Source organism: Mirounga leonina, unplaced genomic scaffold (genome assembly GCF_011800145.1).
Source record: "Mirounga leonina isolate KUSES-001 unplaced genomic scaffold, KU_Mleo_1.0 Mir_126, whole genome shotgun sequence".
NCBI classification, from domain to species: Eukaryota; Metazoa; Chordata; class Mammalia; order Carnivora; family Phocidae; genus Mirounga; species Mirounga leonina.
In genome coordinates, this window is record NW_023270314.1 from 27,934,850 (window position 1) to 27,959,311 (window position 24,462).

The following is a 24,462-nucleotide window of genomic DNA, read 5'->3' on the forward strand; positions in this document are numbered from 1 at the left end:
TCGATCCCGGGACTCCAGGATCATGACCTGAGCTGAAGGCAGTCGCTCAACCAGCTGAGCCACCCAGGCGCCCCCAAGAAATAAATCTTTAAAGAACAGTTCAGTTAAATACTACTTTCACACAAGGCTCATAAAGGATACAAGGAAATCTGAACTTTCTTAGCATTTATTTCACTGTATTAGGAACCACCTCAGAAGTTTCTTGGAATTATTTCAAATAGCACACATTTAAGAACATTTTGGAAAAAGTATGTTATTTACAGTATTACTGACATATTTGCAAATACTGCAGGCTTTGTTATTGTTGTTTTTGCTGGCTTAAAAAATCAGACAAAAGTTGTTTTAGGCACTGAGGATGACACAGAAATATCTGAGTCTGATAATACCATGTGTCAAACCAAACTTGAACAAGGTTTTTTTTTTTTTAATGTTTTATTTATTTATTCATGAGAGTCAGAGAGAGAGACAGAGGCAGAGGCAGAGGGAGAAGCAGGCTCCCCGCCTAGCAGGGAGCCCGATGCGGGACTCGATCCCAGGACCCTGGGATCATGACCTGAGCCGAAGGCAGACGCTTAACCATCTGAGCCACCCAGGCGCCCCGAACAAGTTTTTTTTAACTGAGGTATAAATGACATATATATAAAACACTACATTAGTTTCAGGTGTACAACATAATGGTTTACTATTTTTTTTTAAAGGTTTTATTTATTTATTTGACAGAGAGACAGCGAGAGGGAACACAAGCAGGGGGAGTGGGAGAAGCAGGCCTCCCACTGAGCAGGGAGCTGGGACTCAATCCCATGACCCAGGGATCATGACCTGAGCCAAAGGCAGAAGCTTAACTGACTGAGCCACCCAGGCAACCCAAAAAACTGAACTATTTTAAAACAGGTAAATGACATGGTTTATAAAGGCCAGTCTTGACCCAAGATGGAAGTTTATTAAATAACTTAAAGAAATAAATATAAAAAAGTGTTAGCATTCCAGAAGGCTATACCCGTACTGGACATCTTACAAAACGGCATTTTGACATAGTTGTTTTTCTAAATTTCCCATCTAGGATTTGCTCTTCTTCCAAGCCTGATTCTTCATTATCTACACATTTTCTTTATCATATATATATATATGATATATATCTATATCTTTTTTCTTACAAAAACAGTCACAATTCTTCCAAACTTAGGTGGTAAATTGGCAGAAGAGAAAATTGTGACCTAGGAAACTGAAGTTGGTGACCTCTTCAATTTCAAAATTGTGAATACACTCTAAACTTTAGCTAGTCATGTCTGTGACGGTAACTTTCTTCTCCTTGCACTCACATTTATATAATATAACCCCTGTCCCCATATTTGTCACTAGTGCACATGAAGAAACAGAACTCCACTTGTCATTTTATTCGTGATTTATGTGTGGATTATTCTCAAAACTGTCATGAGAAAAAACAATTTCAACAGACTGGTTATTTTCGGGGCACCTGGGTGGCTCAGTCGTTGGGCGTCTGCCTTCGGCTCAGGTCATGATCCCACGGTCCTGGGATCAAGCCCCACATTGGGCTCTCTGCTCAGCGGGAGGCCTGCTTCTCCCTCTCCCACTCCCCCTGCTTGTGTTCCCTCTCTTGCTGTCTCTCTCGCTGTCAAATAAATAAATAAAACCTTTAAAACAAAAAAGACTTTATTTTCTTTTAGGTGGTTGAGTATTGATTGGCTGTGTTCAGGCTAAAGGAGAATTTTAGGTTATTTAATTGTTCATGAGATACATTTCTGTAAGAATTGGCACTTAACCTCTTCTCTTCAGTCTACCTTTTAATTTTTAAGAGGAAGTTGATACAATTTGAGAAAATATGACAAGTGATCGTCACCCTTGTTAGGTTATCTGTACATCTAGGCTTTCTTACCTGTGAGGTTACTTGCATTTAATTGGAGGATCTTACCTCTATGGCCTCTCTTTGACCATGGTGAAATATGAATAATTTTGTTATCCAGCTTGTTTTCTGCATGTGTAAGGAATATCCATGAGTAATAACAAGAATCTGAGATCCTTAGAAGAAAGGTGATATACTAAGGTACTGTTAAAATAATGGCAACTTGAGAACTAGTATGTTTGGTGAGTTCAGCACTAAGGGTATAATAGCATTAAGCTTGGACTCTGTCCTTGATTCTGCTGTAGGTTTCTTATTGTGTGACTTTGGGTAAGAAGTGGTACCATGACTGATTTTTTTTCATAACTGTAAAATTAAGTTAAAGTATTTTGGGAGGGATTATAATTCCATCTTTTTTTTCACTTGTCAGAAGGGATAGTACAGTAATTTGCCATCATCTATGTTAATGGAAAAACATATAAGTAATCTAAAATTATAAATTTTTAGTTGTTAAATTCAAAGATACCAATTCAGTAGCTCCTATAAGAATCCATGCCTGGGTTTGAGTCCCCTCTATACTTCTCTCTACTGTAAGCAACCTGGAATTTGGGGGATAGGTTTTTCCAACAAAGTAGACAACCTGCTCATAATCAGATTGAATTCACTTCAGTACTTTCAAAGAGGCTTTCTGTGTGTTCATTAAATATTATCTCTGCTAAACCTTTTTAGGACCCTAAGTAGTAGAGCTTTTAATAATCTCTACCTCATAGTAGGTAATTGTGGGGGCTGTTATATGTATTTAGTACTGTGTAATTTAATAAACTAAATGCACAGTTGCTATCCTATTTAGATGATTTTTTTTTTTTACTGGTCTCTTGCATTAGACTATAAAACTCTAAGAGAGCAGAAACCATAGCTGTCTTGTTCAACAGTGTATCCTCAATGCCTAACTTGGCTCACAGTAGGTGTTTACCAAATATTTATTGCAGGAATTAATTTGGAATCTCAGTAAGGGATCCCTAGATTTTAAAATTTATCTTAGAAAAAATGTTATTTTCTTAACATCATTTTTAATCAGAAAATTTTTTTAAAGATTTAATTTATTTATTTGACAGAGAGAAAAATCAGAAATTTTTTAAAAATTTATTTGTGCGGGGCGCCTGGGTGCCTCAGTAGGTTAAGCATCCGCCTTCAACTCAGGTCATGATCCCAGCATCTTGGGATCAAGTCCTGTGTCAGGCTCCCTGCTCAGCTAGGAGTCTGCTTCTCCCTCTCCCTCTGCCCCTCCCCTGGCTCATGCATGCGTGTGTGTGCTCTCTCTCTCAAATAAATAAATCTTTAAAAAAATTTCCATCTTGGTTGCTGATGGCCAAACACAAAAATCTTCTCAGTAGATTGCAAGGATACAGACTTAGTTTTATCAACTGGCCTTCCTAGGCATCTCAAATGACTACGGCTATGTTTTACATGTTCAGAAAAATCCACACTTCAACTACCAGTCATTTGCTAAGTGGCTCTTCAATGAAAGGAAGTGGCCTTTTATTTTCCTGCTTTATTTTCCTTTATTTGTCATACAGCCTTAACAGCTGGTTAATGTTTTTCTTTACTTTGCCCCTTTGAGTGCTTCTTCAACTACATTCTAAAGGATGTTGTGACTCTTCTTATAAGACAAAGCAATTACACTGGGAAATTTCCAAACTTTTAGAATGAGTTTTGATTTTTCCAAGTAGAGCTTGCTGGAAAGTCAGGGTTTTTATTAAAGACACAAATAAGCAACTGAAGTCTATCTTACTCTCACCAATAGATTTTCCTAGGTTTCCATCAAGTGCTTATTCCATCAAGAATAAGCTTTTTTTTTTAAGTTCCAAGAATTCTTGAGGGTCTTGTTTAAAAGGTTTACTGGTTCAAATAATAAATTCCTCCATGAATGGTGATTGGATAAGAAATTCTATCCATCTTTCAAAAACCTTCTTAGTAATGTACTCTAGAGAACTGCCAGGGGGCAATGATACTAATTTTAATGCCCAAACTCTTCCGTCTCAATGCCATCTTCCATTAGTTTGGAATTAGTTCTCCCACATATAAAATTAAATGCATAGCTTAAAAAAATTCTTTCCTACTCCATCCTGTCCTTCAGATTCTCAGGAATTCTACCAGGTTTCCAGGGAAAAAACTCAATTTCATAAATTAAAAAAATTAAAGCATTTGAGAACTGTGATTTTTTAAAAAAGAACACAAATCATCAATTACTAAGATCACTACACATTCTTTGTTGATCTCTGAACTAATGTCTTATTCACAATATCTTATATATAGTTCCAGAGATTACATGAATTCAAACAGTTACTTAAAAAATTACGAAGCCACATGATGATTATTTTGATATCTATTTACAGCCAACTTGCAAACTTTTTAATGGAATGGGGCACTAAAATAGAATAAAAATTAAATATTTAGTTAAATCTTTATTTCTAAGTAGTGAGAAAGACTGTCATGAGTTTTATGTTTCTACTTGCTAATCTCTCCCTGCTTTTGGGGAAAGGGAAAAATAAATTGTGGAGCACCTGGGTGGCGCAGTTGGTTGGGAGCCGACTCTTGGTTTTGGCTCAGGTCATGATCTCAGGGTCCTGGGATTGAGCCCCACATTGGGCTCCACACTTAGCGTGGAGTCTGCTTGAGATTCTCTTCCTCCCCATCTACCCCTCCCAAGCATTCTGTCTCTTTCTCGCTCTCTAAAATAAATAAATAAAACCTGTAAAGAAAAAAGTAGTGATGTGGTTAAAAGATGAACAGCCAGTAAAAACAGGAGAAAAAAGAGAAAGCAAGGATTCTGGATAATCTAAAAACCAGAAAATCAGTCTGTAAATGAATCAACTCTTATAAAATGCCTCTGTGTGAGCTGGTCACTTAAGTCTGAAGAAAAACATCGTTTTAGCTACCAGTGGCCTATTTTCTGTCTCTTTTACAAGTTAAACCCTCATTTTTAGATTTCAATAAAATTTCTCTATTTAATGAGATTGTTAATTCCTGTATATTATTACCATATATGCCATAGTTCTGGGCGTAAGATGGATTGGGTGAGCTGAACGTACCATTAAAAAAAAAAAATTAGTTCCTACTCCTCACTGTCCTTCAGATTCTCAAGAATTCTACCAGCTTGGGGTGCCTGGGTGGCTCAATCAGTTAAGTATCTGCCTGTGGCTCAGGTCACTATCCCAGGATCCTGGGAGGAGCCCCACATCAGGCCCCCTGCTCAACGGGGAGTCTGCTTCTCCCTCTCCTTCCACCTGCCACTCCCCCTGCTTGTGCTCTCTCTCTGTCAAATAAGTAAATAAAATCTTAAAAAAAAAAAAAAAAGAATTCAACAGCTATCTTAGGAAAGAAACTCAATTCCAATAAGTCAATGAAATTAAAATATTTAAGAATCATGATATTTAAAAGTCAAACAGATCTTTAATTACTAAGCTCAGTACAGACTAGCTGGTAGAATTCCTGAGAATCTGAAGAAGAGTGAGGAGAAGGAAATAATTTTTTAAACAGTGTGTTTCATTTCATATGTAGAACTAATTTCAGTTAGATCTGAGAGATATTCTTTTGTCACTGTAAAAGACCTTTGCTTTGGATGTTCCTTCTAGCACTGTAAAACAGTGAATACCTTCCCTTTCCAGCCCATCCCAATCCCCGTGCTTCAAAGTACAGAAATGAACAAGTAATTCTAATTGCATAATCTATCTCTAACAAAACAACCTGTCTCAAAAAACCACAGCGTGGCAAAATCTGTCACTCTACTCATTAGCCTTCATGCAAATAAGAATCAAATCTGTTTCTTCTTTCTTAAACTGGAAAAATTATGTATCAGTTATCTACTTTGATTATAAATATTTCTATTTCCAAATAATTGTTACAATTACCACAAGGCGGATACTAGCTTTTAAGTGTTATACTTGTGAAGATAAGGCACATGTTACCTAAATAACACATTTAAGCTCATTCTGTCCTAATAAAACATCTTTTTAAAAAAAATTTTTATTGTGGGGGTGCCTGGGTGGCTCAGTCGATTAAGCATCCAACTCTTTGATTTTGGCTCAGGTTATGATCTCAGGGTTATGAGATTGAGCCCCGCATCAGGCTCCACGTTCAGCATGGAGTCTGCTTGAGATTCTCCTCTCCCTATACCCTCTCCCCAACTCACACTTGCTCTCTCTAAAATAAATAAATAAATATTTTTTTTTAAAAAGTAAAAATTTTTATTGTGAAATATAATATTTATAGCACATACACACAAAGTATCACAGCTTAATAATTTATCACAAAACAAACACTCAAATACTACTACCCAGGTTAAAAAATAGAACTGCTAGTACCCCAGAAGTCTTCTTCATGCCCCCCTCTCATTTTATCTCCCTATTCACCAAAGGTACCACCCTCCAAACTTCTTTTCTTCATAGTTGATACCACCGAAAAAGATATATCTAAATATTATGGTATAGTTTTATTTTTATCTTAGGAATAATTCTGTATGTATTTTATTTTTGGTGCATGGATTGTTTTGCTCAACATTGTGTAAGTATCATGCATATTTTTGAATGATATTTCATTGTATGATTATGTCATTGTTTATCTATTCTGTTAGACAACTGAGGGATAAATGATGAACAGTTGGGCTTTCTGCTAGACAAATGATGGACAACTGGGTTGCGTCTAGTTTTTGGCTAACACAAAAAATGCTGTTTAGAATATTCTTGTACAAATCTCCTGGTGTACCTGGGAATGCACTTCTATTGAATACTCAAGAACAGAACTAAGTCATAAGGTATGTGTATCTGTAATTCTAGTATATATGTCAAACAGCTTCTCAAAGTAGCTGTACCAATTTAAATTTCCACTAGCAGTTTTTGAAAGTTTCTATTACTCCATATACTCACACTCTTGGTATTGTTAATGTTTTAAATTTTAGCCATTCCAGTGCAAGAGTAATAGTATCTCACGGTTTCTTTTTTTTTTTTTTTAGATTTTTATTTATTTATTTGAGACAGAGAATGAGAGAGAGCACATGAAAGGGGGGAGGATCAGAGGGAGAAGCAGACTCCCTGCCGAGCAGGGAGCCCGATGTGGGACTCAATCCAGGGACTCCAGGATCATGACCTGAGCCGAAGGCAGTCGCTTAACCAACTGAGCCACCCAGGCGCCCAATATCTCACTGTTTCAACACGCATTTCACTTATTTGTAAAGAGACTGAGTGCCTTTACAGTATGTTATTTGCCATTTTGTTATTCTCTTTCCTACTCTTGCCCAGTTTTTGGAGGAAGAATTGTCTTTTTCTTACTGATCTGTAGTAGTTCTCTATCATTTAAACATGATACAAATTTCTTCTCCCATTCTGTGACTTGCCTATTAATTCTCTTAACTGTACTTTTTGATGAATAGAAGTTCTTCATTTTTTTAAAAGATTTTATTTATTTTTAAAATTATTTATTTATTTGTCAGAGCACAAGCAGGGGGAACGGCAGGCAGAGGGAGAAGTAGCCACCCTGCTGAGCAAGGAGCCCGATGTGGTACTTGATCCCAGGATCATGACCTGAGCTGAAGGCAGATGCTTAACCAACTGAGCCACCAAGGCGTCCCTAATTCTTAATTTTAATGTAATACTGCATTGATATTAATTCTTCTCCTTTATGATTAGTGCTTTTTATGTCTACTTAAAAACTCTTTCCCTGAGATGATGTGAGAAACTTGCTTCAAAATAATCCACTGGGGTTGGATAAAAGTATAGACAAAAAAGATTGGCCATATGTTGTTAATTATTGGACCTGAGTTATGAGTATTTGAGAGTCCATTATATTATTCTATTTTTTATAAGTTTAAAAATTTCAATAACAAATTTAAAAAATGTTATTAAAAACTCCTGGAACTTGTAAGTGATTATAGCAAAGTTACAGGATACAAAGCTAATATACAAAAGTCAGTCACTTTCCCATATAAAAACAATGAAGAAGTGTTTTGAATTTGAAATGAAAAACATAATATCATTTACATTAGCACCCCCCAAAATGAAATACTTACATATAAATCTAACAGAGTATGCATAAGACCCACATGAGGAAAACTATAAAACTCTGAGGAAAAAAAGGAGAGCACTAAATAAATAAAAGACATTCTATGTTTGTAGATAGAAAGACTCAATATTGTCAAGATGTCAGTTCCTCCCAACTTGGTCTATAGAGTAAATGGAATCCCAACCAAAATTCCAGCAACTTATTTTTGGATATCGACAAAGTGATTCGAAAATGTATATGGAGATGCAAAAGACATAGAATAGCCAATACAATATTGAAAGAGAACAATGTTGAAGAACTGACACTACATGTATTCAAGACACATTACAAAGCTACAGTAATCAAGGCAGTGTAGTATTGGTGAAAAAATAGACAAAAAAAAAAAAAAAAAAATCAATGGAACAGAAGAGAGAGCCCAGAAATAGACTGACATGGATTTAAGGTAACTGATCTTTGACAAAGGAACAAAGGCAATACAATGGATGTAACAAAGTCTTTACAACAATGGTGTTAGAACAACCAGACATCCACATGCAAAAAATGAATCGAGATACAGACTTTACATCCTTCACAAAAATTAACACCAAATGGATCACAGACCTAAGTGTAAACTGCAAAACCACAGAACTCTTGGAAGATAACAGGATAAAATCTAGATACCCTTAGGTTTTGCAATGACTTGTTAGATGCAACACCAAAGGCACAATCCATGAAAGGAAGAATTGATAAGCTGAATTTCATTAAAATTAAAACTTCCTGCTCTGCAAAAGACACTGTCAAGAGAATGAAAAGACAAGCCACAGATTAGGAGAAAATATTTGCAAAAGACATCTGGTAAAGGGCTGTTATTCAAAATATACAAAGAACTCTTAAAATTCAACAATAAGAAACAACGTAATTTAAAAATGGGCCTTAACAGACACCTCACCAAAGAAGAATACAGAGATGGCAAACAGGCATATGAAAAGATACTTCACATCATATGTCATGAAGGAAATGTAAATTAAAACAATGAGATACCACTATACATCTCTTAGAATGGCCTACATCCAGAACACTGACAACACCAAATGCTAGCAAGGACGTGGAACAACAGGAACTCTCATTCATTGCTGATAAAAAAGCAAAATGGTACAGGCACTTTGGAAGACAGTTTGGCAGTTTCTTACAAAACTTACCATAACATCCAGCAATCACTCTTTTTGGTATTTACCCAAAGGAGCTGAAAACTAATGCCCACACAAAAACCTGCATATGGATGTTTATATCAACTCTATCTATCAATCAATCTATCTACCTATTTTTATTATTATGTTCTGTTAGCCAACATATAGTACATCATAAGTTCTTTTTTTTTTTCCTAAAGATTTTATTTATTTATTTGAGAGAGAGAATGAGAAACAGAGAGCACGAGAGGGAAGAGGGTCAGTGGGAGAAGCAGACCCCCCGCTGAGCGGGGAGCCCGATGTGGGACTCGATCCCGGGACTCCAGGATCATGACCTGAGCCGAAGGCAGTCGCTTAACCAACTGAGCCACCCAGGCGCCCCACATCATAAGTTCTTTTTTTTTTTTTTTAAAGATTTTATTTATTTATTTGACAGAGACAGAGACAGTGAGAGTAGGAACACAAGCAGGGGGAGTGGGAGAGGGAGAAGCAGGCCTCCCGCCGAGCAGGGAGCCCGATGTGGGACTCGATCCCAGGACCCTGGGATCATGACCTGAGCTGAAGGCAGTCGCTTCACCAACTGAGCCACCTAGGCGCCCCACATCATAAGTTCTTGATGTAGTATTCAACGATTCATTAGTTGCATATAACACCCAGGGCTCATCACAACACGTGCCCTCTTTAATACCCACATCAACTCTATTTATAATTGCCAAAAATTGGAAGCCACCAAGATGTCCTTCAGTAGGTAAATGGATAAATAAACTGTGGTATATCCATACAATGGAATGCTATTCCATGCTAAAAAGAAATTAGCTAACAAGCCATGAAAAGACACAGAGGAAACTTAAATGCTTATTACTAATTGAAATAAGTCAATGTGAAAAGGCTACATACTGTATGATTCTAGCTATATGACATTCTGGAAAAGACAAAACTATAGCAACAGTAAAAGGGTCAGTAGTTTCCAGGGGTTAAGTGGAATAAAAGATTAATAAGCAGAGCACAGAGGATTTTTCGAGGAGTGAAACTCCTCTGTATGATACTATAATAGCAGATACAGGTCCTTAGACATTTGTCCAAATCCAAAAAATGTACAACACCAAGAGAGAATCCTAATGTAAACTACAGACTTTGAGTGATAATAATGTGTCAATGTAGGGTTTACCCATTGTAACAAACGAGTCACTCTGGTGGAGGATATGGATAATGGGGGAGGCTACGTATGTTTGGGGGTAGGAGCTATACAGGAAATCTGAACCTTCTCCTCAACTTTGCTGTAAACCCAAAACTGTTCTAAAAAACAAACTCCATTAAGACATTTTAAAAAATGTTTAAAAACAGGGGCGCCTGGGTGGCTCAGTCGTTAAGCATCTGCCTTCGGCTCAGGTCATGATCCCAGGGTCCTGGGATCGAGCCCCACATCAGGCTCCCTGCTCAGCGGGAAGCCTGCTTCTCCCTCTCCCACTCCCCCTGCTTGTGTTCCCTCTCTCTGTCAAATAAATAAATAAAATCTTTAAAAAAATGATAAAATAAAAAATGTTTAAAAACAAAAGAATACTTCCTTCTTTGAGGTCTTGAAGATATTCTTCTAAATTATCCTTTATAAGCTTTATTGTTTTACCTTTCACATTTAGGTCTATCATCTAAACCCTGAATTGCTTTACAGGTATGAAGGAAAGGAAAAGAGCTGTATTTTTTTCCATATGGATTTCTAAGTGAAAAAAGATAATCCTCAAAGCTTTGTAGTACTACCTTTTAGGTAAATAAAATCTCCATATATGAATAGCTCTCTTTCTGGCCTGTTTCATTTGTCTGTATTTCCATCTTATGGTAATACCATATTGTCTTAATTACTGTAGCTTCACGATAAGTCTTGGTATCGAATTCGACAAGTTTTCTGACTATGCTGTTAAGAATTCTTCAGCTATTCTTGACCCTTTGCATTATCATATACATTTCAGAATCACTTTGTCAAGTTCCACAAAAAAATAACATTGGTGGGGTGTGCCTGGCTGGCTCAGTCAGAAGAGCATGCGACTCTTGATCTTGGGGTTGTGAGTCTGAGGCCCACATTGGATATAGAGATTACTAAAAAAAATAAAAACTTAAAAAAAATAATGTTGGAGTTTTTATGAGGATTGCACTAAGTCTATAAATCCATTTCGGAGGACAGTTGTCTTCAAAATTGAGTCTTCTGATCCATGAATATGGTATACCCTTCGATTTAAGTGTTCTTTCATTTCTTCCAATGATGCTTTATCATTTTTGATAGTGTTTTTACATATCTTTCATTGAATTTATTTCTATGTTATACTTTTGGTACAACTGTAAATGGCATCTGTTTTTAAATTTCATTTTCTAATGACTTACTGCTGGTATAAGTAGGTGTGATTGTTTTTTGTAGAATGATTTTATATCCAGCAACATTGTTAAAATCACTAATTCTAATGGTTTACATTCTGTGGGCTTTCTATGTAGGGTATCTACAAAAATCATACAGCAAGCATCAGTGTAGCGGTGAATGCTTAAACCTTTTCCTTTAAGACCAGAAAACAAGACCAAAATGTTTGCTTCATTACTTTTTTTTCCTCCCAACCTTATTGAGAAATAATTGACAAATATGATTATATATATTTAAAGTGTACAATGTAATGAGCTGATATACGTATCTACTGTTGGAATAATGACCAAGACCAAAACAATTAACACATTCATCACCTCACATAGTTAACTCTTCTGCTTCATTACTTCATTACATCAACAACTGGAAATCTAACAACTACAACAAAGCAAGGAAAAGGGAAGAATATCATAAATACTGGAATCCCACTCTTCAAGAATCATCTTATTTCCTCTCTTCTACATTTTTCTGGGGGATTTAATTTTCTGTTTTTTCCCTAACTTCCTTAGAACTTAGCTCACTGGTTTGCAGCCTATCTTCTTTTTCTCATATATACATTTAAAGCTAAAAAACTTTAAAAATCCCTCTAAACATCATTTTAGCTGCACGTTATAAGTTCTTCTGTATAAATTTCTATTATTGTTCTAGTTAAAATATTTTCTAATTTCCATTTTGATTTTTTTTAATCTGTTATTTAGACGTATATTTCTTAATACCCAAATATTTGGAGATTTTCGAATCAACTTTTGGATAACTAGCTTAAATGTGCTGTGGTCAAATAACAATCTGTATGATTTTCATTCTCTAAAAATGGTGGAAATTTGCTTTATGGCCCAGTATATGGTTAATTTTTGAAAATGTTCTAGATGCACCTAAGAAGTAATAAACAGGGGTGTCTGGGTGGCTCAGTCGGTTGAGCTTTCAATTCTTGATCTCAGTTCAGGTCTTGATCTCAGGGTTGTGAGTTCAAGGCCCACACTGCACTCCATGCTGGGCATGGAGTCTACTTAAAAAAAAAAAAAATTAATAACCATATATATACTTAGTTGTTGGATATACTGTTCTAATTATGACAATTACATCACATTTGCTAGTCATATCATTCAAATATTTTATTTTATATCTTTATTAATTCTTCATCTGATTGTTTTGTCAGTTACTGAGAGATCTGTATTAAAATCTCCTACTATAATTATGTATTTCTCTTTTAATTCTGTAAATCTTTGTTTTAAATCTGTTATTAGAGGGGTACCTGGGTGGCTCAGTCAGTTAAAGGTCTGCCTTTGGCTAGGGTCTTGATCTCAGGGTCCTAGAATCAAACCCCATTGGGCTCCCTGCTACTCAGAGAGTCTGCTTCTCCTCCCTCTCTGCCCCTCCCCCCACTTGTGCTCTCTCTCAAATAAATAAATTTTTAAAATCTAAATCTGTTATTAAAATTATTTTTTGTTAAATTAAATGGTTTATCATTATGAAGTGCCCCTCCTTTATCCCTAATCATGCTTTCTTGCCTTAAAGTCTACTTTGGCTGAATATTAATATATCCACATTCAGAACAGTTTTCTTTTGTTTAGTGTCTAATTCTTTTTTTTATGCTGGTAAAAAAAAAAAAAGCACAGTACAAAACTTACCATCTTAACCATTTCTAAGTGTATATAGTTCAGTAGTGTTAAGTATATTCACATTGTTATACAACTACTCTCCAGAACTTTTTCATCTTATAAAACTTAAACTCTGTATCTATTAAACAACTCCCCATATCCCATTATACCCCATAACCCTCAACTCCTAACAATCACCATTCTACTTTCTGTGACTTTGACTCCTGAAGATACCTTCTATAAGTGGAATCATGTATTTGTATTTTTATGACTGGCTTATTTCACTTAGCATAATTTTTTTAAAATTTTTTTAAATTAACATATAATGTATTATTTGTTTCAGGGGTACAGGTCTGTGACTCATCAGTCTTACACAATTCACAGCGCTCCCCATAGTACATACCCTCCCCAATGTCCATCACCCAGCCACCCCATCCCTCCCACCCCCCTCCACTCCAGCAACCCTGTTTGTTTCCTGAGATTAAGAGTCTCTTATGGTTTGTTTCCCTCTTTGGTTTCATCTTGTTTCATTTTTCCCTCCCTTTCCCTATGATCCTCTGTCTTGTTTCTCAAATTCCTCCTATCAGTGACAGCACATGATACTTGTCTTTCTCTGATTTATTTCGCTTAGCTTAATACCCTCTAGTTCCATCCACACTGTTACAAATGGCAAGATTTCAATTTTTTGATGGCTGCATAATATTCCATTGTATATATCCATTCATCTGTTGATGAACATCTAGGCTCTTTCCATAGTTTGGCTATTGTGGACACTGCTGCTGTAAACATTGGGGTGCACATGCCCCTTTGGATCACTACATAGCATAATGTTCTTAAGGCTTATCCATGTTGCAGCATGTAGTGACTAGTCTCTTAATTTAACAGCTTCCCTGGAGATTATAACATCTATTTTTGACTTGTAAACTTCTATTAATTGGCAGTTTTACCTCTCTTCCTTGATAAAGCAAGGGAGCTTATGCCCCTCCTAATGTATAGGCCATGACTACCGTGTATGTTAATTCTCTATGTGTTTTTTTGAAGTTGAGAGAGAGAGAGTGAGTGAGTCAGGGGAGGGGCAGAGGGAAAGAATCTTTAAGTAGACTCCCCACTGAGGAGTGAGCCCAACATGACATGGGGCTTGATCTCACAGCCCATGAGATCATGACCTGAGCTGAAACCAAGAGTTGGACATTCACTCAACTAAGCTACCCAGGTGCTCCATCATTCTCTATGTGTGTGTGGGTTTTTATGAAAGATGTATTTTAATTTTTTTATTTATTTTTGCAAGAGAGAGAGAGCATGAGTGCACAAGTGAGGGGAGAGGCAGAGGGAGAAGCAGACTCCTGCTGAGCAGGGAGCCCTATGCAGGACTTGATCCCAGGACCCTGGGATCATGACCTGAGCCGAAGGCAGACACTTAACTGACTGAGCCACCCAGGTGCCCTCTCTATGTGTTTTAAAATCCTAACATCCTAATAAAACATTCTCATTGTTTTATACAATCAATATTCACTTAGACTTGACCATGTATTTTTTTTTTAAAGATTTTATTTATTTATTTGAGACAGAATGAGAGAGAGAGCACATGAGAGGGGGGAGGGTCAGAGGGAGAAGCAGGCTCCCCGCCGAGCAGGGAGCCCAATGCGGGACTTGATCCCGGGACTCCAGGATCATGACCTGAGCCGAAGGCAGTCACTTAACCGACTGAGCCACCCAGGCGCCCCTTGACCATGTATTTGTGGTTTGCATTGCTATTCATGCATTCTTGCATCTCCAACCTTCCAACTGGGTCATCTTTCTTCTGTATTCAGAACACCTTTAGGATTTTTTTCAGTGGGGTTCCAACGGTGACGACTTCTTTTTGGTTTTATTTTTGTGTTTTGTTTTTTAAAACTGTTTATTTTGCTTCATCCTAGAAGGATATTTTCACTGTATATGATGTGTGTAGAATTGCAGACTGGCAGTTATTTTAATTTAGAACTTTAAAGATATCATCCCACTGTCCTCTGACTTCTATTGTTCCTGTTGAGAAGTTAGCTCTAGGTCTGACTGTGATCCTTTCAAAATTGTTTGTTTGTTTAAGCTTTTATTTATTTACCTGACACACACAGAGTGCAAGCAGGGGGAACGGCAGAGGGAGAGGGAGAAGCAGGCTCTCGCTGAACAAGGAGCTTGATGCGGGGCTCGATTGTAGGACCCCGGGATCATGACCTGAGTCAAAGGCAGATGCTTAACCAACTGAGCCACCCAGGCACCCTCAAAATTGAATATTTTCTTCCTCTGGCTGCTTTTAAGATTTTCTGTCTTTGTTTCCTAGAAATTTTACTATGACGTTCCTAGCTGTGGATTTCTTTATATTTATTCTCCTTGTGATTTGTAGCACTTTTTTTTTTTTTTTAAGATTTTATTTATTTGACAGAGACAGACATAGCAAGAGCAGGAATACAAGCAGGGGGAGTGGGAAAGGGACAGGCAGGCTTCCCGCTGACCAGGGAGCCCAATGCAGGGCTCGATCCCAGGACCCTGGGATCAGGACCTTAGTTGAAGGCAGACACTTAACGACTGAGCCACCCAGGTGCCTCGATTTGTAGCACTTCTTGAATCTGTGGCTTGATGGTTTTCATGAATTTTGGAAAGTTATCAACAATATCTCCTCAAATACTCTTCCTTATTCTTTTTCTTCTGGAGTTCCCATTACACATATGACATATCTAATCTCTGTTTTCTCTAAGTCTTTCACCTACTCTTCTGTATTTCCTAATCTTTTGAATTTTCATGCATGATTTAGTTTCTTCTAACTTATAATGCAGTTCACTGATTCTTCTCAGATACTATCAATCTGTTTTCATTTTATTTTCTTTAAAGATTTTATTTATTTGAGAGAGCGAGAGAGAGCACAAGTGGGGGAGGGGCAGAGGGAGAAGCAGACTCCCTGCTGAGCAGGGAGCCCAATGCGAGGCTCAATCCCAGGACCCCAGGATCACGACCCGAGCCAAAGGCAGACACTTAACTGACTGAGCCACCCAGACATCAGCTTTTAAAACCATACATTGAGGGCACCTGGGTGGCTCCGTCGTTAAGCGTCTGCCTTCGGCTCAGGTCATGATCCCAGAGTCCTGGGATTGAGTCCCACATCGGGCTCCCTGCTCAGTGGGAAGCCTGCTTCTCCCTCTCCCACTCCCCCTGCTTGTGTTCCTGCTCTCACTGTGTCTCTCTCTGTCAAATAAATAAAATCTTTAAAAAAATAAATAAATAAAAATAAAACCACAGACTTAATAGTTTCAATTACTGTATTTTTCAGATCTAAAATACGCATTAAAAATAGTTTGCCAGGGGCACCTGGGTGGCTCAGTCGTGATCTCAGGATCCTGGGATCGAGTCCCGCATCAGGCTCCCCACTCCGCGGGAAGCCTGCTTCTCCCTCTCCCACTCCCTCTGCTTGTGTTCCCTTTCTCGCTGTGTCTCTCTGTCGAATAAATAAATAAAATCTTTAAAAAAAAAAGTTTGCCAGTTATCTGTTGAATTTCCCCAACTTGTCTTTATTTCCTTGAACCTTTTAAGAATAGTTATTTTAAATCTGATAACTCCAATATTTGGATCTCCTGTGTATTTGTTCTATTGTCTAATGTTTCTTGTTCCATATTCTTATTGTTTCATCCCCTCATGTTTCTAATTATTTTTTTATTGTGTACTAAACGACCTATTTAAAAAACTGGTAATGAAAGTAATATGTAAGGATTTCCAGAGAGGATCTGTTTACTTGTACCAGGGCACTTATGTTACCTCAAACCAATTTCAGGTATTGAAATAATTTGAAGCTAAGTTGCAATTCCTACAAGGGCGAGTCTATTTCCACTCATCTTTACTACTAGGAGTCAAGTCTCCTGGGGTCCTATGCAAGAGCAAGGGGGGATGGTCACCAGTCCCCGTTGACATCCCAGAAGGCCCTGAACATCCATCACTGTCCTCTTGGCTCCAGGAATTTGTCACCATTCAGCTTTTCAACTGCTCTATCCTATTTGTTTCACCCAAGTAATTGCTTGTCTATGTTACTCTCCCTTCAAAATGTTTACCTTCCCTATCTTTGGTCTAACGGATTCTTGCATGCACCAAACTTGCATGCACTTAAATTGGTTCTAAGAATAACCTATTTTTTTAATTGCCCAGGGTAGAAAGATAAGCCATATTTACTTAGTTTCCCACCTTTATATTAGATATTTTAGATATATTATTTTATCCCTAAAAGGAAAGAAAAAAGAGAAATACGTGGCCAATTATTTCCAGTTATCTTTTGTAGAGCAGTCAGCTAGAGCCTAAAATAAAATGTCCTCTTTACTGAATTTCTAAAAAGAGATGACATTAAAAAAGTATATTAAGAGTGAGTAAATGACTTTCAACAAAAAGAATGTGATTGAGAAAAATGAACCTAAAAGGCCCAAAGACTTGCTTTGGTTCTGTATTAACTTCCCATGGGCGTTATAACAAATTACCACAAACTTGGTGGCTCAAACAATAGAAATTTATTCTGTCATAGTTCTAAAGCCTAGAAGTCCAAAACCAGTTTCACTGGGCTGAAATCAAGGTAATGGCAAGGTCACACTCCCTCTGAAAGCTCTAGAGGAGAATCTGTTCCTTGCCTTTTCCAGTTGCTGGTAGGTGTCGGCATTCCTTGGCTTGCCATATCACCCCAATCTCTGCCCTCAGAGTTATAATGCCCTCTCTTCTATCTGAAATCTCCTTCGGCCTTCCCCTTATAAGGATACCTGTGACTGCCATTTAGGGGTCACCTGGATGATCCAGGATAATCTCCCCATCTGAAGATGGTGATAGATGGTAGCTACACCTGTGGTGAACATATAGCATTATATATAGTTTTCAAATCACTATGTTGTACACCTGAAACTAATGTAACAATGTGTATCAACTATACTTCAATTAAAAATTTTAATTTAAAAAAATCTGAAATATTTTTAAAATTATAAACATAATTTGTTTCTAGACAATCTACAGTGTATCAAAGTAATGAGCTAGTTGTTGGAAAGACATACAAGAATAAAACCCAGTTATTATCCCAACAGACTCAGAGTCTAATAGGCAAAGAAAGACAGGCATACAGTGAATGTTTGTAGGTATAACAGATGAACTGGGAGGCACAAAGAATAAAGAGGTCAGTTCTGACAGTTATTAAGGTTCCTTTAAATTTAAAAATTCTATGACTTTATAAAAAGTTTGTAGTGCTCACACTGGTAGCACATATACTAAAACTGGAATGGTACAGAAAAGATTGGTGTGGCCCCCACGCAAGGATGACATGCAAATTCACGAAGTGTTCCATAAAAAATTTTTTTAATTAAAATTTAAAAATAAAAACAGGTTGTAGCTCTTCTCTTTAAAAGGAAGTCCTTACATCCATTAGGATAGCTATTTAAAAAGCAAACAAACAGAAGACAAGTGTTGGAGAAGATGTAAACAAGCTAGAACCCTGTGTACTGCTGGTGGGAATGTAAAAGAGTACATCTGCTACGAAAACAAAATGGCAGTTCCTCACAAAATTAAACAGAATTACCATTAATCCAGCAATTCCACTTCTGGCTATAAGCCCAAAAGAAGTGAGAGCAGGGATTTCAAAAGATATCTGTACACCCATGTTCATAGCAGTATTATTTACAACAGTCAGAAAGTGGAAACAACCCAACTGCCCCATCCACAGATAAACAAAATGTGATAATACATACAATGGAATATTACTCAGCTTTAAAAAGGAAGGAAATTCTGACACATGCTACAACATGGATTAACTCTGAACACATTGTCCTTAGTGCAATAAGCCAGTCATAAAAGGACAAATACTATATGATTCCATTTGTATGAGTTATCAAGAATAGTCAAATTCACAGAAACAAAAAACAGAAAGTAGGATGGTAGTTTCCAGGGATTAGGATAAGGGAGAGTAGGGAGTTATTGGATACAGGGTTTCAGTTTTGTGAAATGAAAAAAATTTGGGGAGGGCAGAGGAAAGGAAGAGAGAAACATTTAGGTAGATCTATATAAAATAAGTAGTGAAGCAATTAAGCAATAGCACAGTACTGAGATAGAGAAACTGTTCATGCATGATCAACTATGAAATTTAAGTCAGCTACTTTAATGTTTCAGAGGTTTAAATATCAAATGTGAAGGTGTTTTGTAGCTGAATAGTTTCATAAGTGGGAAAAGAGGAAGAGAGAGAACTAAAGTGCAAAATGAAGTCAACAAAAAAAGTACAATACTTGTGAACTTGGCTCTTATTGTAACTTGATAAATATAGTTAGACACTTACAGGCAAACACAGTTTTTATGTCTAGAAAAATATTAGCAAATCTGACTGTTGAAAAGGGTCTAGTGTACCAAACCCAGAGATAGTGATTCCCCCCAAAAAATTTTTTTTTAATTTCCATGATGATCCTGAGATACAGTCAAGTTTGAGAGAAAGAGATTACCTGACCAAAACCAGGGCACCTAAAATTTTAAAAATTACAATCGTTTGGTCTCATCCTTCTCTAGTCTCTAAAGACTATTTAGAGAGAAAATTAGGATCATTAGTAATCTGTGGGAATCAGAACTAAACCTATTCCCAACCTTGGATTACCCACAGAGTTGGTTTTCTTTTATCTCGTGCTGACATCAGTCAGGAAACAAAGTTATATGTAATTATCCCACTATAAATTCATATCCTGAACCTAATAGGTTCCCAAATACCTGCTATGGGTTCTACTCAAAAGTTCTCTTATTTGATTTTCAACATTTGGGTGCCCAACAAACGGTTCAAGTAATCCAAGGGTAAGGCCCACAAGAGATTTTTGGCAGAAGCATTTTTTACCTAATTAACTAGTAAGCCACATGAACCAGTAGGCTACTTAATGTCTAAAGACCTGCCCCCTGTTGCCACTATTTAATTCAGAGCTATTCAAACCACCAGGTATAAAGAACTAGTTGTTGTTTTAATTTCTAATCTTTGAGGACCAGGGCTTTTATAAAACAATAAAACTGGGCTTGAGGGTGGTGGGAAGAGGTTGGGCAAGTCCTCTCCTTAAAACACAAGTATTAAGCTGAACAAAACTGTCAAAAACAACCATTTCAGGGCTCTAGAAATCAATCAAAGGCCACAACAAATTATTGAGAAACTGCTAGAGCCTTAAGTAAGAACAACGAAGTCTCTACCTTTCTTGCCTAGGACTGCTCCCATTCATATCTCCAGCTCCGTGGAGGACAACAGCTTTACCAAGGCAAGGCTAGCCATAAAAACCAGCAGCTTTATTGCCAAAGAAGGCTAACTAGAGAGGAGGGAGTTTTGCCCTAAAGTAGGCTAAAGTGGAGAACTCAGTTAGAAAAAATTTTTTTAAAAACTTGCTGCTTTGCTAGCCTGAAGTTGGGAGTCTTGGTTAGGTGAGTGGTAAACAAATAGGAAATTTAACAGGAAAATCTTGGAAATGAAAGAACCATAGAAAAGCTAGATTAGTTCTCTATACATCCCTAGCTAAATGAGAAACTATGCACATGCACCGGGAAACCCAAGAGGCCAGTGGAAAGTAAAAGTGAAAACAAACTTAAGAACTGCCTGAACTTTGAATGTCCTCCTCAACCCACATAGTTCAATCAGCAGAGGATAAAAGCTTATGCATTTGAGATGTTTAGCAGAACAGTCCAAATCACTGGCTGACCAATAAACATTGCAGACACAGGGACAATCCCTAAAAACCAAAAATAAAAAATAAAAATTAGAATTTTAAAAAATGTGCAGGTACCTTTGTGATGTACACATGGGACAGGTAGATGCCTCAATTTATGTCCAGGCTAATTATTTTTAAAATACCCTCAAGAAAATAAATTAAGAATCCAGAGTTAATATATTACCTTAACTATCCACTTAAAAAGCCAAGAAAGAAAAAAAAGATTCGTACATAGGTAAAACAATCAATAGAAACTGACTCTGAAAGCATCCACAAGTTGGTGGACTTAACCAACAAAACTTCAAAACAACTAATAAAAATATATTCAAGGAATTAAAGGAAAATATACTCATACTGACTCAACAAATAGAGAATCTCAATAGAGAAATAGAAACTGTAAGATAAAACTAAAAAGAAATTCTAATTGCAAATACAATACCCAAATGAAAAATTCACCAGACTTAATAGCAAATTTGAGATAGCAGAAGAAAAAAATCAGTGAACTTGAGAAACGATCAATAGGAATTAAACAATCTAAATAAAGGAAAAACAATATGAAAAAAAATTTAGAAGACAAAAGAAAAATGTTCCTCAGTCACCTGTGGGATAACATTAAGCTTACCAATATACACATCACAGGATTCCTAGCAGGGGAGGAAAGAGGGAAAGGAGCAAGAAAAATATTTTTTTGATGAGGGGTGCCTGGTGGCTCAGCTGGTTAAGCGACTGCCTTCAGCTCAGGTCATGATCCTGGAGTCCCAGGATTGAGTCCCGCATCGGGCTCCCTGCTCAGCAGGGAGTCTTGCTTCTCCCTCTGACCCTCCCTCTTCTCACGCTCTCTCTCTCTATCTCATTCTCTCAAATAAATAAATAAAATCTTAAAAAAATTTTTTGATGAAATAATGGCGAACACTTAATGAAATTCCCAAGAAATCCATACCAAATTGCATCAGTCCAACTGCTAAAGACAAAGAGAACAAGAAGACAACAAGAGAACAAAAACAAGAAAAAATGATTCATTGCAAACAGAGGAACAACAATATGACATATTCAGTGGAAAAGCATATTCTAAGTGCTGAATTCTATAGCCAGCAAAACTATCCTTCAAAAATGAAGGTAAAATAAAGATATCCAGATTAAAAAAAGAAAAGTCTAAAAGAATCCATTCCTGTCAGACTTGTGTACAAGAAAAAATAAATTCTTCAGGCTGAAAGGAAAACCAACAGTAACTCAAATCCAGAGGAAGGAATTAAGAGTACTCAAAATGGTAAATATTTGGGTAAATATAAAGACTACATATATTTTTTTTCCTTTCTCCAAATTTCTTCAAAAAGCGTAAGACTGTTTAAAACAATAATTATAACAACATATTGTTGTGGTTATATATGGATGTGATATATGTGAAATAATAGTACAAAAGCAGGGGAGAGGAAACAAGGCTATATTGGAACAAAGCTACTATATTTTACTAGATTTTTTTTGTAAGGATTTTATTTATTCATTTGAGACACAGAGATACAGAGAGAGAGAGCATGAGTAGGGGGAGAGGCAGGGGGAGAGGGAGAAGCAGGCTCCCAACTGAGCCAGAAGCCTGACGTGGGGCTCGATCCCAGGATCCTGGGATCATGACCTGAGCTGAAGGCAGACGCTCAACCATCTGAGCCACCCAGGCACCCCTATTTTACTGGAATTCAGTATTAACCGGAAGTAGCTTGTGACAAGTTACAGATGCATATTGCAATCCTAGAGCAACCATTAATAAAATAACTATTTAAGAAATAGCTTTAGGGGTGCCTGGGTGGCTCAGTCATTAAGCATCTGCCTTCGGCTCAGGTCATGGTCCCAGGGTCCTGGGATGGAGCCCCGCATCGGGCTCCCTGCTCAGCGCAAAGCCTGCTCCTCCCTCTCCCCCTGCTTGTGTTCCCTCTCTCGCTGTGTCTCTCTCTGTCAAATAAATAAATAAAATCTTAAAAAAAAAAAAAGAAATAGCTTTAAAAAAATCAGAGGAATTAATACACTAAGAAGTATAAAATATAAAATAATATAAATATCTAATATATAAAATATAAAAAATATATAAAAAAGAAGGCAATAAAGCAGTAGCAGAGGAATAAAAAAATAAGATGTAGAAAACAGCAAATAGGCATAAACCCAATCATGCTCATAAATACATTAAATGTTGAATGGACTAACTAATCAAAATGTAGAGTTGTCAGACTGGATAAAAAGGCAAGATCCAACTATATGGTGTCTACAAGAGACACCTCTTAAGTTCAAAACACAAATAGACTGGAACCAAAGGATGAGGGTTTCAGCACCACCGCCCACCAAAAAAAAAAGAGGATGAAAAAGATAATTCCTGAAAACAGTAATTATAAGAGAGCTGGATTTGCTATATTAATATCAGAAAAATTAAAACATCAAAGACATATTCCTAGAGATAAAGAATATCTCATAAGAAAATAAATCTATCAACAAGATAAAACAATTATAAATGTATATATACTTAATAACAGAGTCCCAAAATACGTAAATTAAAAACTGACAAAACAGAAAGGAAAAATACACAATTCAACAACTGCAGTTGAAGATTCAATAATTTTCTCTTAGTAAATGACAGAACAATTAAACAGAAAATTAGGATATAGATAATTTACATCATGATCACCCAACTTGATCTAACATATATAAGAACAATCTCCCAACAATAGATCAATACACATTCTTTTCAAGCATACATGGTATGTTCCAGGACAAATCATATACCAGACAAATACATCACAAGAACAGAAAACTACAGACTGATAGCCCTCATGAATATAAGTTTTAAAAATCTGTACCAAAATACTAGCAAACAGAAACCAGTAACATAAAAAAGGGATCATACATTATGACCAAATGGGATTTATTTATTTATTTTATTCATGAGAGACAGAGAGAGAGAGAGAGAGAGAGGCAGAGGCAGAGGGAAAAGCAGGCTCCCTGCGGAGCAAGGAGCCTGATGCGGAACTCGATCCCAGGATCCTGAGCTGAAGGCAGACGCTTAATCAACTGAGCTACCCAGGCGCCCCCCAAATGGGATTTATACCAGGAATGCAGAATTGTTTATCATCTGCAAATTAATTAGTACTCTATATTAATAAAGGACAAAATCACATGATTCCATTAATAGATCAGGGTTTCCTCAGCAGTATTGACCTTTGGATCAGGCAATTCTTTGTTGTGGAGGGCTGTCTTGCGCACTGTAGGATGTTTACAGAATCCTGGAGCTACACCCACTAGATGCCACTAGCACCTTGCCCCTGCAAGCTGTGACCTCCAAAAACGTCTCCAGACATTGGCAAATATCCCCTAAGGGGCAAAATTATCCCTGTTTGAGGAGGACTGAAATAAATGCAGAAAAAACATTTGACAAAAATCCCAACACTCATTCATGTAAAAACTCAACAAAACAGGAATAGAAAGGAAGTTCCTCAAACTGATAAAGGACATCTAGGAAAACCCTACAACTAACATCATACTTAACAGTGAGAGACTAAATGCTCCTCTCCAAGCTTTCATAAGTATTTTGTGCTTTTTTTGTTCAACAAATTATACATATAGATTTATTTCAGAGAAAATCCTAACAACAAATAAGCTTTCTTTTGTTTCCAACTATATGTAAATCCAGGCT

General features: G+C 36.9%; 1 protein-coding gene and 1 non-coding gene across 2 annotated transcripts in view; one reads left to right on the forward strand and one right to left on the reverse strand.

The window, feature by feature from the left end:
* The window catches only part of SPATS2 (spermatogenesis associated serine rich 2), a 139,117-nt gene that overhangs the window by 38,993 nt on the left and 75,662 nt on the right, over window positions 1-24,462 (reverse strand). The window lies entirely within an intron of this gene.
* Window positions 18,318-18,429, forward strand: LOC118009070. The gene has a single exon (XR_004678803.1). It is a non-coding gene; the product is annotated as a U6 spliceosomal RNA (small nuclear RNA).